Raw genomic sequence first — 14827 nt, 5'->3', positions numbered from 1 at the left:
TGTTTTCCATTGGCTTGAGTGAATGTGTTTATTCACTTTTCACTACTATAATGGTCTTTGTGTAATTGATATTTGGTGGGTAGGGAGTCAAGCCTTCAGAAATAACTTGGGGCATTCCTCTCATGAAGGGATAATGATGAGGAAAATCAGTGTGAACCTAATTATTTTCTCTAGGCTAACAGTATTTAGGGAATCTGATAGATGTAATTATATTCTGGTATCATCTCTCTGAAGAAAGCAGAGCAGGTCAGGTTCATAGACTCGATCTCCTCCTACATTCTTGGCTGGAATCAAAGTTTACCTGGGAGAAGAATGGGTAAGATTCTACAACTCTCTGTTTATACCTTCATGCAGCCTATATCAACTTATACATAACTTACATGGGCAACACATCTTACACCTGCATATTGAGTTAATATTTTTCTCTGAAGTAAAACCACTTGTGGCCTCATGTTTTGCTTACCAAACATAAAGCAAATTTTATTCCTGCTTTCTTATAACTATTGTGGGAGATTTTGCCTCACTTCTGCTTTAATATAACAGCAACTTCTATCAAGTTATTTCTCAGAATTTTGATTAGTATACCAGTAGTTTATACTGTCCAATATCAAATTAGACAGTATAATCTGCTGATATACTATTCAACTGGCATGCTATCCAATTTGAAATTGGATAGTGATCCCAGAGTATTTCCATAATAAATGACCATTGGTCATCATACCATTGCTATTCCTTCAACCCTTCATAAAAAGTGCATAGGGAGCATTTTTTTTTATTGACAATTCACCAAAAATTCCCATTACCCTTGGAAGTAGCCTCACCCTCTATCCACATAAGATACTCATGATGTAAAGTATACCCAGATAGACTATCAGTATGAAATAAAGAAATGATCTCATTTTCTAAAGAACAGAAGGGCTTATGAAATGAATTAAATGCTTCATCAGCCTTCTGACTCTTAATCCATCCTAGCAGCTCTTCCTGATGTTTTATATTAGGAAATAATGGAAATTGTTCCTTAAATAATCAATTTTTACACTTCACATAATTAGGAAACAATGACAATCCATGACTACTATGACACTGCCTTTTCCTATTAGCTGCTTTGCTTTCAGTCCTTGTCTAGTCAGTGTATTATAGTGGACAATGGAGAGGGGACTTTTCTTTGAGTTAAGAAGAACTAGGTTCAAAACCTGCCTCTAAGACATAATGGATGTGTGACCCTCTGCGAGTCACTTACCCTTTCAGTGTCCTTAGCTCTCTAATAAAGACTAGAAGTCATGGAATAATTGCTGATAAAGGAATCACAGAATGTGAAAGTTGGAAGAGCCCTCAGTGGTCATCTTGTCTGACCCACAGAGGCAAGCAACCCCCTCTATAACATACCTGAAAATTTTCCATCTGATGTCACTACATGAAGGAAGGGGAACATTCTACACCATGGAGTTGCCTAGTCCATAGATGTAATTGTTTGGAAAGTTTACTTGCAATTGACACTAAATTAGCCTCTTTGTCATTTCTGCCCATTGCCCCAGTTCTGTCTTATGGTTCTAAACAGATCTCTTCTCCAAATAACAGCTCTTCAAATACTTGGACACAATTATCATGTTCCTCTTCTCCAGACTAAGTGTGCACAGATTTTTCTAAATGATTCTCATGGGACATGAACTTAATTAAGGTTCATCACCATCAAGATTGTACTCCTCTAAAAGATGTGGGAAAATTGGAACACTAACACATTGTTGGTGGATCTGTGAGCTGAGCCAATCATTCTGGAGAGCAATTTGGAACTATGCCCAAAGGGCTATGTACATACCTTTTAACCCAGCAGTATTGTTTCTAGGACTGTATCCCAAAAAGATCATAAAAATGGGAAAAGATCTCAAATGTACAAAAATATTTATAGCAGTTCTCTTTATGGTGAACAAGAACTGTAAATCGAGGGGATGCTCATCAACTGGGGAATGGTTAAACAAGTTGTGGTATATGAATGTAATGGAATACTATTTTGCTGTAAAAAATGAACAGCCAGACTTCAGAAAAACCTGGAAGGACTTATATGAACTGATGCTGAATGAAGTGAGCAGAACCAGGAGAACATTGAACACAGTAACAGCCAGTGTGACTTTGATAGACTTAGCTCTTCTCAGTAATACAAGGACCTAAAACAATTCCACATCCACACCCAGAAAAAGAAATGTGGAGTCAATGTAGAAGCAAACTATTTTCTTTTTTGTTTTGCTTTGTTATATGTTTTTCTTTCTCATGGTTCCTCCCATTCTTTCTAATTCTTCCATACAACATGACTAATGTGAAAATATGCTTAATAAGAATGTATATGTAGAGCTTATATCAGATTGCATTCCATCTTGGGGAAGGAGAAGGAAGAGAGGGGGAGAAAATTTAAAACTTACGGAAGTGATATCAATGTCCTTCTTAAGCTGTGGTACGTTAGGATCATTAATTCCTCTTGTTTGTTGCTTAAAAATAGGCTTGTGTGTGTGGATAATACTCCAGATGAGGTCTGATGAGAGCAAAGTGCAATGTGATTATCATATCCCTACTTCTGGAAGTCATCACTCTCTTAACGCAACCCAAGATCACATAGGTTGCCACATCACTCTTCTGACTCATATTGAACTTATGGACTACTAAAAACCCAAGATCTTTTTCAGAAGCCACTATTAACCTGATGAGGTTCTGCAATTTCAGAATGATTAAATTTTTGGCTACCCTTTGTTCTGGGTCATCTGCACTGGATATTCCACTTTAGGCTTATATGTGGGCTTAAATGCTAGAACTGAGTTACTGGATTCAGAGCCACAGAGATACCACTAGTAATACCAAAGAGATCAAAGAAAGATGGAAAGGAGTCATATGTACAAAAATACTTATAGTACCTCTTTTTATGGTGTCAAAAAACTGGAGACTGAGGAGGTACCTATCAATTGGGGGATAGCCAATCTAGTTATGGTATATGAATGTGATGGAATATTATGTGTGGTATGAAAAATGATGAAAAGGATAGTTTCAGAAAAACCTAGAAAGACTTGTGAATTGATGCAGAGTGAAGGAAAGCAGAACTAGGAGCATAGTTTATATAGTTAATAACAGTATTGTAAAGATGTTCAACTTTGAAAAACTTAGCAACTCTTATAACAACAATGACCAATCACAGTTCCTAGAGACTCAAGATGAAACCTCTAGACAGAGAGCTGATTAACTCAGAGTGAAGATTAAAACATATTTTCTTTTCTCCTTTTTTGGATATGGCTAATGAGGGAATTTGTGTTTTGTACTGCTATACTTACTTGTAATTGGTTTTATTTTTCTTGCTTTTTCAATAGTTGTAGGACAAAATGCAGAACTGAAAATAAAATAAAACTGAGTTAGTTTTGTTTATGTCTTTAGCTTCCCTCGCCATCCTCAGGTGAGCTTCAGCACTCCTGATAGTATTTTTAAAGGACCATGACACTCTAATATTTCTGCTCTGTTATCTAGCCTTGCATACATCTTTTGTCATTTACTTTTAAAATATAAATTGGTGAGTTCCCTGTGCATCCACACCAGCAGTCTTGTCAGAAAATCCTTCCGCACCTCTATCACAAATGTAGAGGGAAGTAGTCATTTCCCTACAGGGTTCCTACCTCCACAGCTGGTCTTATTCTGGGTTAATTTGGAAGGACAAATAAGACATAGTTGTCAAACCCATTTGTTTAGATGTAGTCATAGCTACTGATCCAAGCACGGCCAGAGAGCTTCATTCTCTTGTGCGCGCGCACACACACACACACACACACACACACACAGCCTTCTAGTTCTCAGAAGTGACTGACCCCAGTTGCTGGCCAAGTCATGGCTGGCTGTCATGACCCTTAGTAAGGTTACATAAGTTTCTACTTTTAGAACCACATACTTTTGTGTGTCCATAAATTGGAGGTAGAAAAAAATTGCAGTTCATGAATATAATGGAATATAGTTGTGTCATATGAGAAATGGCAACTAAGAAAATTTATGTAAATTTGAGAAGGCTTGTATAAACTGATACAGAGTCAATAAAGAGAACTGGGAGAAAAATTAATAAAATACCACAACTACTTAATAGAAATTTAAAGACTTCACAACTCAGATCAATGCAGTGGTCAAAGTTTTACAGGCTGGATCATAAAGCACATCCACCAATGTACTTTCTTCAATAGAGATTATTCCCCAGTTGGTGGGCACCTCCTTACTTTCCAGTCCCTTGTTTAAAGATGGTCGTTTCCTTGCTTTCCTAGTTTTTGCTTCTCCTACCTGTTTGAGAGTCAGTGTGGTATAGTAGATAGAAAGCTAGTCTTGGAGCCAGGAAGACTTGGGTTCTTGTCCTGACTTTGAAGAATACTATGGGACTTTAGGCAACTCCCATAACCTCTCAGTGTCCCATTCAACTCTACAGGTGCTGGGAGTGTGTTTCACTGAACTCTTCCTAAGTTCAGACTTATTCTAGGAGAAAAGGGAGAATAAGCAGAGGAGAGGTGGGAGGGGGAAGAAGGAGAGGAAGGGTAGTGGGCAATAGGAGGAGAGGTGCAACTTTTTGCTTTACACCCGATAGATAGAGCACCATCCCAGAGTCAGGAGGATCTGAGTTCAAATTTGGCCTAAGAAATTTACTAGCTTTGTAATGCTGGACAAGCATGTAACCCTGTTTGCTTTAGTTCCTCACCTATAACATAATCTGGAGAAGGAAATGGCAAACCACTCCAGTAACTCTGATGAGAAAACCTCAGATGGAGTCGGACATGACTAAAAAATGACTGAATATCCTTGGACTAGCAATATTTTGGAGGATGAAGACTTGCTAACTTAATTCTAGTCCAGTGACCCTTTGGAGGCTGGAGAAAAAAGCTCCCACCCATCGATTTTCCATGGGCTTTCCCCCCTACCCAGCTATATTGCTGGTTCTTGTCTCCACAGGACTTCATATAACAGCTAGCAGTGTCTCTCAGAAGCTGAATTTAGATGACCCATGAGAACATACATACCTTCTTACGGGCACACATGCCTTACACAATGAAACAAGGGGAGGATTCTATGACCTAAAGCAGAGTAAAGTAAGCAGAACTCAGAAAACAATTTGCACAATGACTACAATATTACAAATGAAAAACATACTAAAAGACAAACGAACTCTAGTTAAATGACCAATCTCAGTCTAAGAGCTTAGTAAAAAGGTAGGGGGCTACAAATATGGAATGTGATATGTATAGTCTGTTTAAAGATTCTTCTTTGCTAGGGTTCAAAGTTAAGGGTGAAATAGGGCTTAAAAGAAAGTGATTATAGCATAAAAACAAAATATAACAACAGAACTTTTATTTAAAAGAACTAAATGCTGACCCCTCAGAAAGGCCCAGCGTTAGACCATATTTAACTCTGTCAAAGCCAGTTAGTTCAAAGGAAACTCAACTGAGACCTACCATTCACAGTGACTTTTTAGGGTTACCATGGCTAAGCCACAACGTATTTCATCTTCTGTCTCTCCATGACTAACAAGGTCTTAATCACAATGAATATCATTTCTGGTCTTCAGTAAGAATTAACATTTACTCCCCACAGACTAAGAGACCATTTTTTTCTCTCATGATTTCAGGGACAAATAGCCCTTCTGAGGCATTGGTTTTTTTGCCCCTGGTACCTTCACTGTTTTTCTCTCAGTGCAAGAAGGTTCTGCTTTAAGAAAACCTGATACAGGAAAATACAAATTTATAAAACAAATAGATGGAAAGGGTCTTCCCTTACATTACAAGAGGATTCTTTATAAATATCATATTTAATCCTTAAAATAACAGTATGAGGTAGTTGATATAATTATCCTTCTTTTAGAGTTAAGGAAACTGAGGTTGAGATAGTTAAGTGACTTTCCCAGAGTCTCATAGCTAGTAAACATGTGAGTTTGGATAGGATAGTGAGTTGCCACAGTGTATAGAGCACTGGGTCTGGAGTCTGGAGGATCTGAGTTCAAATCTGACCTCAGACCCTATTTGCCTTAGTTTCCTCACCTGTAAAATGAACTGGAGAAGGAACTGGCAAACTGCTTCAGTATCTTTTCCAAGAAAACCCTAAATGGAGTCATGAAGAGTTGGACACTGAGGTCAGATTTGAGCTCAAGTCTTCTTGATTTCCCATGTCCAGCACTTTGGCCACTACAGCAAGCTCTCTGGAAAAGATTTTCTGTAAATTTCCTTCAAATAACAATCTTTCCAGTACATTTTGAACACAACAGGTTGGTCACATTAGCAGTCAGGACCAAAGGGCAGTTGACTGTCAATCACCTAGCAATCCACCTTTTATCACTATGCATCAGGCTCCTGTCTCTTGGAGGATCTGTCAATCTCATGTCACTCATCAGCACAGCCCCCCACTTACTTGTACCTCCTCTTCCTTCAATGTCCACTGTTGCTTCAGTCACCAAACTTGAAGTCATGATTAAACAAGTACTTTAATTAGAATAATTTAAAATGTGGCAAAAAATTTTTAAAAAACCATTTACCACTGTTAATCACAGAAAAAAGCATTCTGAACTTTTCCCAAATCCAACCATCCAAAACAAAATGTGCCTATCAGGTTAGAGTCTGATTCCTCCCAGAGCGTGAAAGCCAACCAAAAAATTAAGTACCTTATAAGAGATTTTCTGTCCTCTAGTAAAGTGAGAATGAGACCAGATAGTTAATAAACAACAGATAATCAGTCAAAAAAGACATTTAGTAAGCACTTTCAGACACCATACTAAGCCCTTGGTTTACAAAGAAAGGCAAAAACGGAACATGTTCTTTCTAACAGAGGAAACAGCATATAAGTAGTTATTCAAATACAAGATATATACAGAAAAATCGAAGTTAACATGAGAGGGGAAGGTGCTGGGAGAACCAGGAAAGGCCTACTGCTTAAGATGGGATTTGAGCTGTCTTGAAAGAAGCCAGGAAAACCAAGAGGTAAGGAGTAAGGGGGCAGAGCCTTCAAAGTCATGAGGAAACTCCCAATGCAAAGGGAAGGAGATGGGAGACAGTATCTATGTGAGGAAATACAAGTAGGCCAATGGAACTAGAACTGGATCAGTGTGTGTGTGTGTGTGTGTGTGTGTGTGTGTGTGTGTGTACAGTAAAGCATAATTACACTGGAAAGGTAGATAGGGACCAGGTTATGAAAAAGATTTAAATGCCAGATAATTTTGTATTTGTTCTTGAAGGACATAGGGAATCACTGGAGCTCAATGAACCCCTAGGTGGTGACATGGCTAGATCTTGCCTTTAGAAAGGCAGCTGCTATCCCCAACAAGACTGGAGAATTCTGTTTATTTTGGTAATTCTTATTGAAATGATACATATAGATATATACATATATATGTGTGTGTGTGTGTGTATGTGTGTTGCGTACTGCACTAAGCACTTTTTACAAGTATTATATCATTTGATCTTTACAACAACCTTGTGAGATAGGTGCTATTATTATCCCCATTTTACAGTTGAGGAAACTGAGACAAACAGATGTTAAGTGATTTGCCTAGGATCACATGGTTGGTAAGTGTCAGAGGCTGGATTTGAATTCATATCTTCCTGATTCCAGGATCCACTGCACTACCAACTATCTTGGCAAATAGAGCAGCAGAATCATTGATTTCAGGGTCCTAAGAGCTCCACTCCAGCATCTCACTCCTACACATACCTGCCAAAACCCTAGCACTGAGAAAGGACCTTCTTCAAAAGCCCCAGAGGCTAACACCATAGGACACCATCTGACTGTTACAAATCTAGTGCTGACAACTACATGGGGACAGGTGCAGCTGTGTATTAGTCTTGGCTGTTGTTTCTCTGTCTCCCTGTCTTTGTCTTGCAAAACTCTTCATGCTTCTCCTGTATGTGACATTACATCCAAATCCAAATTATACAGGTCATGCAAGAAACAAAGTAAATTGGAAACTATCATGATCCTATAGTCCTTATGGGAAACAAGACCTTCAATAGATACAGAACTTACAAAAAACATGGTTTGGTTTATGGTTTGAGAGGTAGTGTCATAGAGTGCAAAAAGCATTGAACTCAGAGTTCTGAGACTTGTGTCCCATTACTAATATATATATATATATTATACATTTTATGATAATATAATAATCACCAGAATTTATATGGTACCTTAAGATTAAAGAACTTTACATATATTCTCATTTGATCTTCACAACAATCCTTGGAGAAAGCTACTATTATTACCCTTATTTTATAGATGAGGAGACTGAAGCTAGGGGAATAATTGATTTGCCCAGGCTAAAACAGGTCCCAAATGTCTGCACTAGGATCTAAACTTTCTGATTCCAAGTCCAGCACCCCATACGTTGTACCATGGACAGCTGCCTGTGCCAACTCAGTCACTAACTCCCTGTGTCTCCCTGGACAAGTCATTTTCCTTAGTGGAACCTATGTTACAAAATAATTATTATGTATTAGTCAGGGTCATAACCAGGATAGGGCATTTGGAGATGCTCTCCTACTTGGGGAAGTTCTTTTGCTTTCCCACCACCACCACCACGATCTATGTAGCACACCCCTCTGGGTAGCAGCCTGATTCCTCACACACTTTGCCTTTTCAGCAAGGTCAGGTTAGTCAGAGTTTTACCCAGGAGAGTCTTTTTATAATGACTAAGCAGTAACAGGTGAAGTCTAAAATAACTGAGGGAAAAAAAGGTTTGTGTTTCCAAGCGTATTGATTTATTAAGCAATGCATGTCAATTGCATAACAAATTGGGATCAGAACTCCTCAGCTTGTCACTGGACTCTGAATACAGGGAGAGATATTTTTATGCATTAAAATAAAGAAATTAACAGGATAGAAACCAGGAAATAAAATTAGGTAATCTGATTTCTAATTGGAGGAAAGATTAGGGGTTTTCTCAGTTGGGAAGGGGAGAGAAAGTAGGTGTAATTTCTGAGTCAGAATAAGAGGTGTCCCACTCCCTCCTTCCCAAGGATCTGTATTCAATCAAAGAAACAATGAAAGGATAACTGATTGATCAGTACAAGGCCAATTTTCAGATAAAACATATGGGTTGCTTATAGTTGTGAGAAAACTCCTTCCATCAGTCTTTGGATCTGACTGGATTTCTGGCCAATATAACCTAGGTCCTTAGATCCCACAAGATAGAGATTAAACTAGACTCATAGTGAATAGAAAGGGAACTGAGCAAGATTCAGAATTGAGTCACAAGATGGAGTCAGTGTGGTTCACTCAATTCTCACAGCAAAGAAGAAAAGGAAGATCACAGGGGTCATATGATTTTAGAGTTGGAAGGATCATAGGATTTAGACCTAGAGAGAACTTTAAAAGCTCATGTGGACCATAACCCTCCCTTCCTACCACCACCATTTTACAAAGTAAGAAACTGGGACTCAGGGAAATTAACTGATTTTTCCATGGTTACAAAAATCGTAACAAAGCCAAGAGGCAAACCCAGGTCCATGACTTCAACCCAGTATTTACCTACAACATCTTGTAAAATATGTATGAGTTCCACCTACTTCAGTCTAGAAAATTCTGCGTATTTCCGTAAATTTGATGTTAGCTATCCAGTATGGTTGTCTGCTGGCAATGACTGACAGCTGTCAATCATCATTGGGTCAACCCACAACATAGGACAACCAAGGAAAGCTCTTATTGGATTGTTTATTGACCACTGGCAATATAGACAGCCACTGACATTAGTAGAAAGAAGAGAGAGAGTAGTCTTCTCCATAAATATAACCCTGAAGCCATTACTGGGATTATACAAGTAAAAAATTCTTGCATATTTCCATGCACGTAGATAAGCATGCAGATCCCTAAAACCCCTTCCTGCTCTAAAATTCTAAAACATACCTATCATGCAAAGTGAAGTATACCTGCAAAGCATCACCACTCATTAGTATAACATATTCTTCATTTTCTCTTTTATTTTTTAATTCAATTTTTAAAATTCAGTTCCTTTTTCTTTCCCTTCCTCCTCTCTCTCTCACCCACAGAAAAAGCAAGAAAAATAAAACCTATTATAAATATGTAGAGTTATGCAAAATAAATTCCATATTCCAAACAAATTAAAAGAAAGAAAAGAAAATATGCTTCAAGCTGCATTCTGAGTCCATCAGCTCTCTATCTGAAGGTGAATAACAGGTTTCATCATGAATCCTTTGAAACCGCAGTTGGTCATTGTGTTGATCAGATTTACTAAATCAAAGCTGACCACCCTTACGACGTTGTTGTTACACAACTTGTTCTCCTGGTTTGGCTCACTTCAGTCTGCATCAGTCCATGTAAGTTTTCCCAAGTTTTTCTGAAACCATATTCTTTATCATTTCTTACAGTACAATAGTATTCCATCACAGTCATACACCACAACTTGTTCAGCCATGCCTCCATTGATGGGTACCCTCTCAGTCTCCAACTCTTTGCCCCCACAAAATGAACTGCTATATTCTTGTACATATGAGTCTTTTTCCTCTTTATTTGAGCTCATTGAGGTACACACCTGGTAATATTCTCCTTGGATCAAAAGGTATGCACATTTTTAGAGCTTTGGGGGCATAGTTCCAAATTGCTTTCCCGAATGGTTGGATCTGGCCACAAAATCACAAGCAGTGCATTAAAGTACTTATCTTCCCACATCCCCCTCCAGCATTTGTCATTTGCCTTTTATATCAACTTAGCTGATCATGATAAGTGATAAAACAACATTGAGTTGCTTTAATCTGCATTTCTCTAATTATTAGTGGTTTAGAGTATTTTTTTTCCATATGGCTATTGAAAATCTGCATTTCTTCCTCTGAAAATGCCCGAACATATCCTTTGACCATTTAGCAACTGAGGGATTTATATTCCCTTATACTTCTATTTGAACAGGCTCTCTTTGTAACTGCTGCCAGAGTTAGTTGGCTTTTTTTCCACTTATTTTTCTCTGTTAGGAGAAAGCAGGACTGGTTCCAGTCACAGCAACAGATTAATTTCACCAAGTGCAATTTTATTTTCATTAGCTATGCAGTGTGACAGTAATGTTTTGTCTTCAGGTCAGATGATTTCCACAACAGCTCAGGTTGCTGAATGCAAACAATTCCCTTTTCCCTGCCCAAAGGGTTAACAACAATATGTGGTACAACTGGGGACAATTGTCCTTTACAAACTACTCTTTCAGAGAGAAGAAAAACTAAGTGATTGCATTTTCAGACCTGTCATCTTGACATCACAAGACATTAAACTTTCTAATTCTTAGAAACATGGAAGTATGCAACACACCTATGGAAGGTGAGAAAATCTCCATTCATTTTCAATTTCTGTCTCCATGACTCCCAAGTCAGGGCTTCTTCAGGACAGTGTTTTCAATCACTTTCTTTTTCAGTTGGGAAAAAGAGTGGGGAGAGTGTTTATTCCCAGGCCCACAAGTAAAATACAAGAAGCCAATACTATCTCAATGTAATGAGCCATTCAAGAATTGTTAAAAAACTTTTAATTGTTAAAAAAATTTAACCTTTGATTTGTCCAATGATTTTGGTCTTTATATTGTACATAAAGATGAAGAGTCAATAAAATTATATAGAATCTAATAATTTAAAAACATAACTAAGGATTGAAAAGGAAAAAGTTGATAGACCTATTTCATTTAATACCACCTCATTTGCGCTTCTTTTTGGAAGCCAAACTTGACAAAAGAGGCTGCCCTCAGATGTCTGAAAATTTCTTATAACTCAGACTATATTGAACTTTTCTGCTTTACTCATTTAATTTTAAATTTTAATTTTAATGTATTTAATTTTAATTTATATTGTTATATGTATTATACATATAAACTAAATCAAATTATACATGTATTATGTATCATAGCTTTAGAGCTCCCTCTGATAAGGTGTCTCTTAAATGGAGGTAAAAATTATATGCAGAGAGACTTGGGAGTGATATGTTGCTGAGGAAAGTGGGACTTTTCAACCTTCACTAACCAGTACCATCACTATTATTCAAATAGGACAGAGAAGTATCATAGGGTGTGGCGACAAAGATTTAGAACAGTTTTATCACCACAGAATCTCTCAAGACCTTTCCATTTAAGGAAGCAGAGTTCTGGAGATTTTCTTTTTTCTAGACAGAGGAGTATGACAAAATCTAACAACTAAAATAAGTTTCTAAACGTGAGTCAGATGAGAGTTCAAACTGAGAAACTCAAACAAGACCATCAAAGAGAAAGTAGTCAACATAGAAAGTGAAAAAAGAAACCTAACTTTATCTGTTATCTTCTGGTATAACCTGGCATATAGAAATACCTTCACAATCAAAAGCATAGTCCTTCTCTGAGAGAAGAGGCTTGCTAATCATAGCTCACCCTGTAGCCAGATGATAGAATCCAGCACCTTCTCTGAGGACTATAACTTAGGTATAGCAAGAATCTGAAAAAACAAATTGGAAGAAACATATCTCTCCTTGGAAGAGAGGGATTTACTGACCAGAAAAGTACTCAGCAGATGGTGGAGGTAACTGAAAGAGCTGGTTAATAGAGTCACAGCCCTCCATGCCAGGGAGAGGTTTGCTAACCACACCACTATTAGTAAATAGTAGGAATAATAAGATGACTTCACAGATAGCTAGAAAGCTGATGGTCAGCTAGAGCAGAGGTATGGCCTTTGGTAGGAAAGAGGAGAGATAAACACATAGCAGTCATCAGTGGATAGCAAGTTCAGTGGAGGGTAGCATGATACTCTCACCAGATGTTGCCGATTTGCAGTTTTGGAAGTGTGAGTTGTCCCTCTGTGTATACATTCCATATGTATGTACACCTGTATTGGCATTAGCTAAGTATGACTGCCATGATGCATTATAGATGATTTACAAAACCCTTTCTATAATACATAATACAGTATTGTCTTCACATGATTTTCAACAAACCTTTGACTGGTGAGTTAGCTCAAACTGTACCTAGCATTTAATAATATCTAGTATCTATATAGTTCTCTAAGATCTGCAAAGCAGTTTACAAATATTTTCTCATTTTAGCCAACAACAACCTGGAGGAGTGCTGTTGTTGTCTCCAGTTTACAGATAAGGAAATTGAAGCAGACAGTGTTTCTTTAATAAATGTCCTGCCTAAGGTCACACAGCTAGTAAACGTCTGAAGTCAGATACGAACTCAGGTCTTCCTGACTCCAGGTCCAGCTATTCTATCCATTACATCATCTAGTTGCCAATTTATATCTACATAGCTTAAAAGCTTATATAGTAATATATAACAATGTAATGGGGGGAAGACACCAGTGCTGTGTGACCAGACCATTCAGGAGAGGCACAGATCAGTGCAGCTTTCCTGGAGCCATTTAATCTCCTGAAACAGTGAATTCCTCATCTCCCTTTTCTCCTTTCCCTCCATTTCTCATCAAAGGGAATATTTTCATTCTTCCCAAAATTTATCTCCATCTCTTAAGAGCTGATTTACTTTCTTTTCACACATCTAAAATGTCAGCTTTGGGGGAAAAAGTTGGTTAATCATTGCATTTCCAACCTCTGTGTGCTATATTACACTAGTGCAGCAAGGAATGAGTTAATAATTTAGCAGGTTGGAGGCCGTGACTCATTAGCTTGCATTGGAAAGCAGGGTCATTTCTGCTTATTTTTTGCCACAGGAAAAATGCCTAGGAAATGACTGGAGAGAAAGTTGAACCCCCTTGAGGAGCCCAGGGAGAGACAAAGAGTAGTAACCAGCCCCTAGCAACCCGGCTCATCAGCACAACATAGCCCCACACGGCCAGACCACCTGCTAAATACATAAGGATGTGTCTGTTTGTTAGGACTTTGAAAACTTCAAATGCTGTCCTTTTCTGTGAATTGAGGCTTGTAAGAAATTTATCAAAGGAAAGCAGCAACTCCTTCAAGCAAAGACTTTATTGTCCACTCACCAAAAGAACATGCCTCAAAGCCATTCCCCTTTCCTCAAGTTATTTAGAGATAAAAAGAACTCTTAGGAATTGGGTAACTATTCATGGTTTATCCTACTTACCTGTGCAATTCCTTGTAACTTAGCTCTTTTGCATTACATCCCCAAAAGTGCTAGGAAGATCTCTTCCAAATTGTGACAACATTCATCTCATTCTAAGCAAAGGCATTTTGGTAGTACTCGTCCTAGAGTTAAAGACAGCAGAATTCTTTGTACTATGTGAAAATAAGAAATTTTAGCCTTGGGGTCCTATACTCACCATCTTGTCCTGATGAGTGCCAGAGTTGGGACCTCTTCTGCAGAGAACAGAAAAGCTCATGAGTTGCAACGTATTTGTTGTTGTATCCCCCTGAGAAGGCTTTGTCAAAACAATCAGTACAATTTTTGTTGTTATTGTTGAGTAGTTTCGGTCACATCCAACTCTTCATGACCCTATTTTGGGGTTTTCTCGGCAAAGACGCTGGAGTAATTTGCCATTTCCTTCTCCAGCTCATTTTACAGAGCGGAACTGAAGCAAACAGAGCTAAGTGACTTGCCCACTTACAGAGAGTAAGTGTCTGAGGCTGGATTTGAATTAGTACAACATCACTTATAAATAGGAATATTTAAAGAACTTTTTAGCAATTAGAAATCATTTATTTGGACTTCACATAGTACATCTTTCATGATGCTGTCAAACAAATACCTTTGGAGAACATATACATACCCATACACATGCATATATATATGTGTGTGTGTGTGTATACACACATATATATCATATATATACACACACATACACATATATTGTTTGTATATTTTTGTATGTATATAATGTTACTCTAATGCAAAAGAAAGAGACAATAGTGAAAGAACAGAGAT

General features: G+C 37.8%; 1 long non-coding RNA gene across 2 annotated transcripts in view; it reads right to left on the bottom strand.

Moving 5' to 3' along the window:
• The window catches only part of LOC140528038 (uncharacterized), a 37391-nt gene extending 25598 nt beyond the window's left edge, over nt 1-11793 (bottom strand). Inside the window, exons 1-2 of one of the 2 annotated variants that reach the window (XR_011975030.1) lie at nt 3312-11793; nt 2415-2524 (exon numbers count right to left, since the gene is read on the bottom strand). This is a non-coding gene — a long non-coding RNA (uncharacterized lncRNA). The remainder of the gene's footprint in view (nt 1-2414; nt 2525-3311) is intronic. The other variant, XR_011975031.1, reaches the window with a different exon arrangement.
• Between the last annotated feature and the right edge of the window lie 3034 nt (nt 11794-14827).

Source organism: Notamacropus eugenii, chromosome 2, assembly GCF_028372415.1.
Source record: "Notamacropus eugenii isolate mMacEug1 chromosome 2, mMacEug1.pri_v2, whole genome shotgun sequence".
NCBI lineage: Eukaryota > Metazoa > Chordata > Mammalia > Diprotodontia > Macropodidae > Notamacropus > Notamacropus eugenii.
Note: the sequence above shows the minus strand (reverse complement) of the source record. Positions and strands in the feature narration are given on the sequence as shown.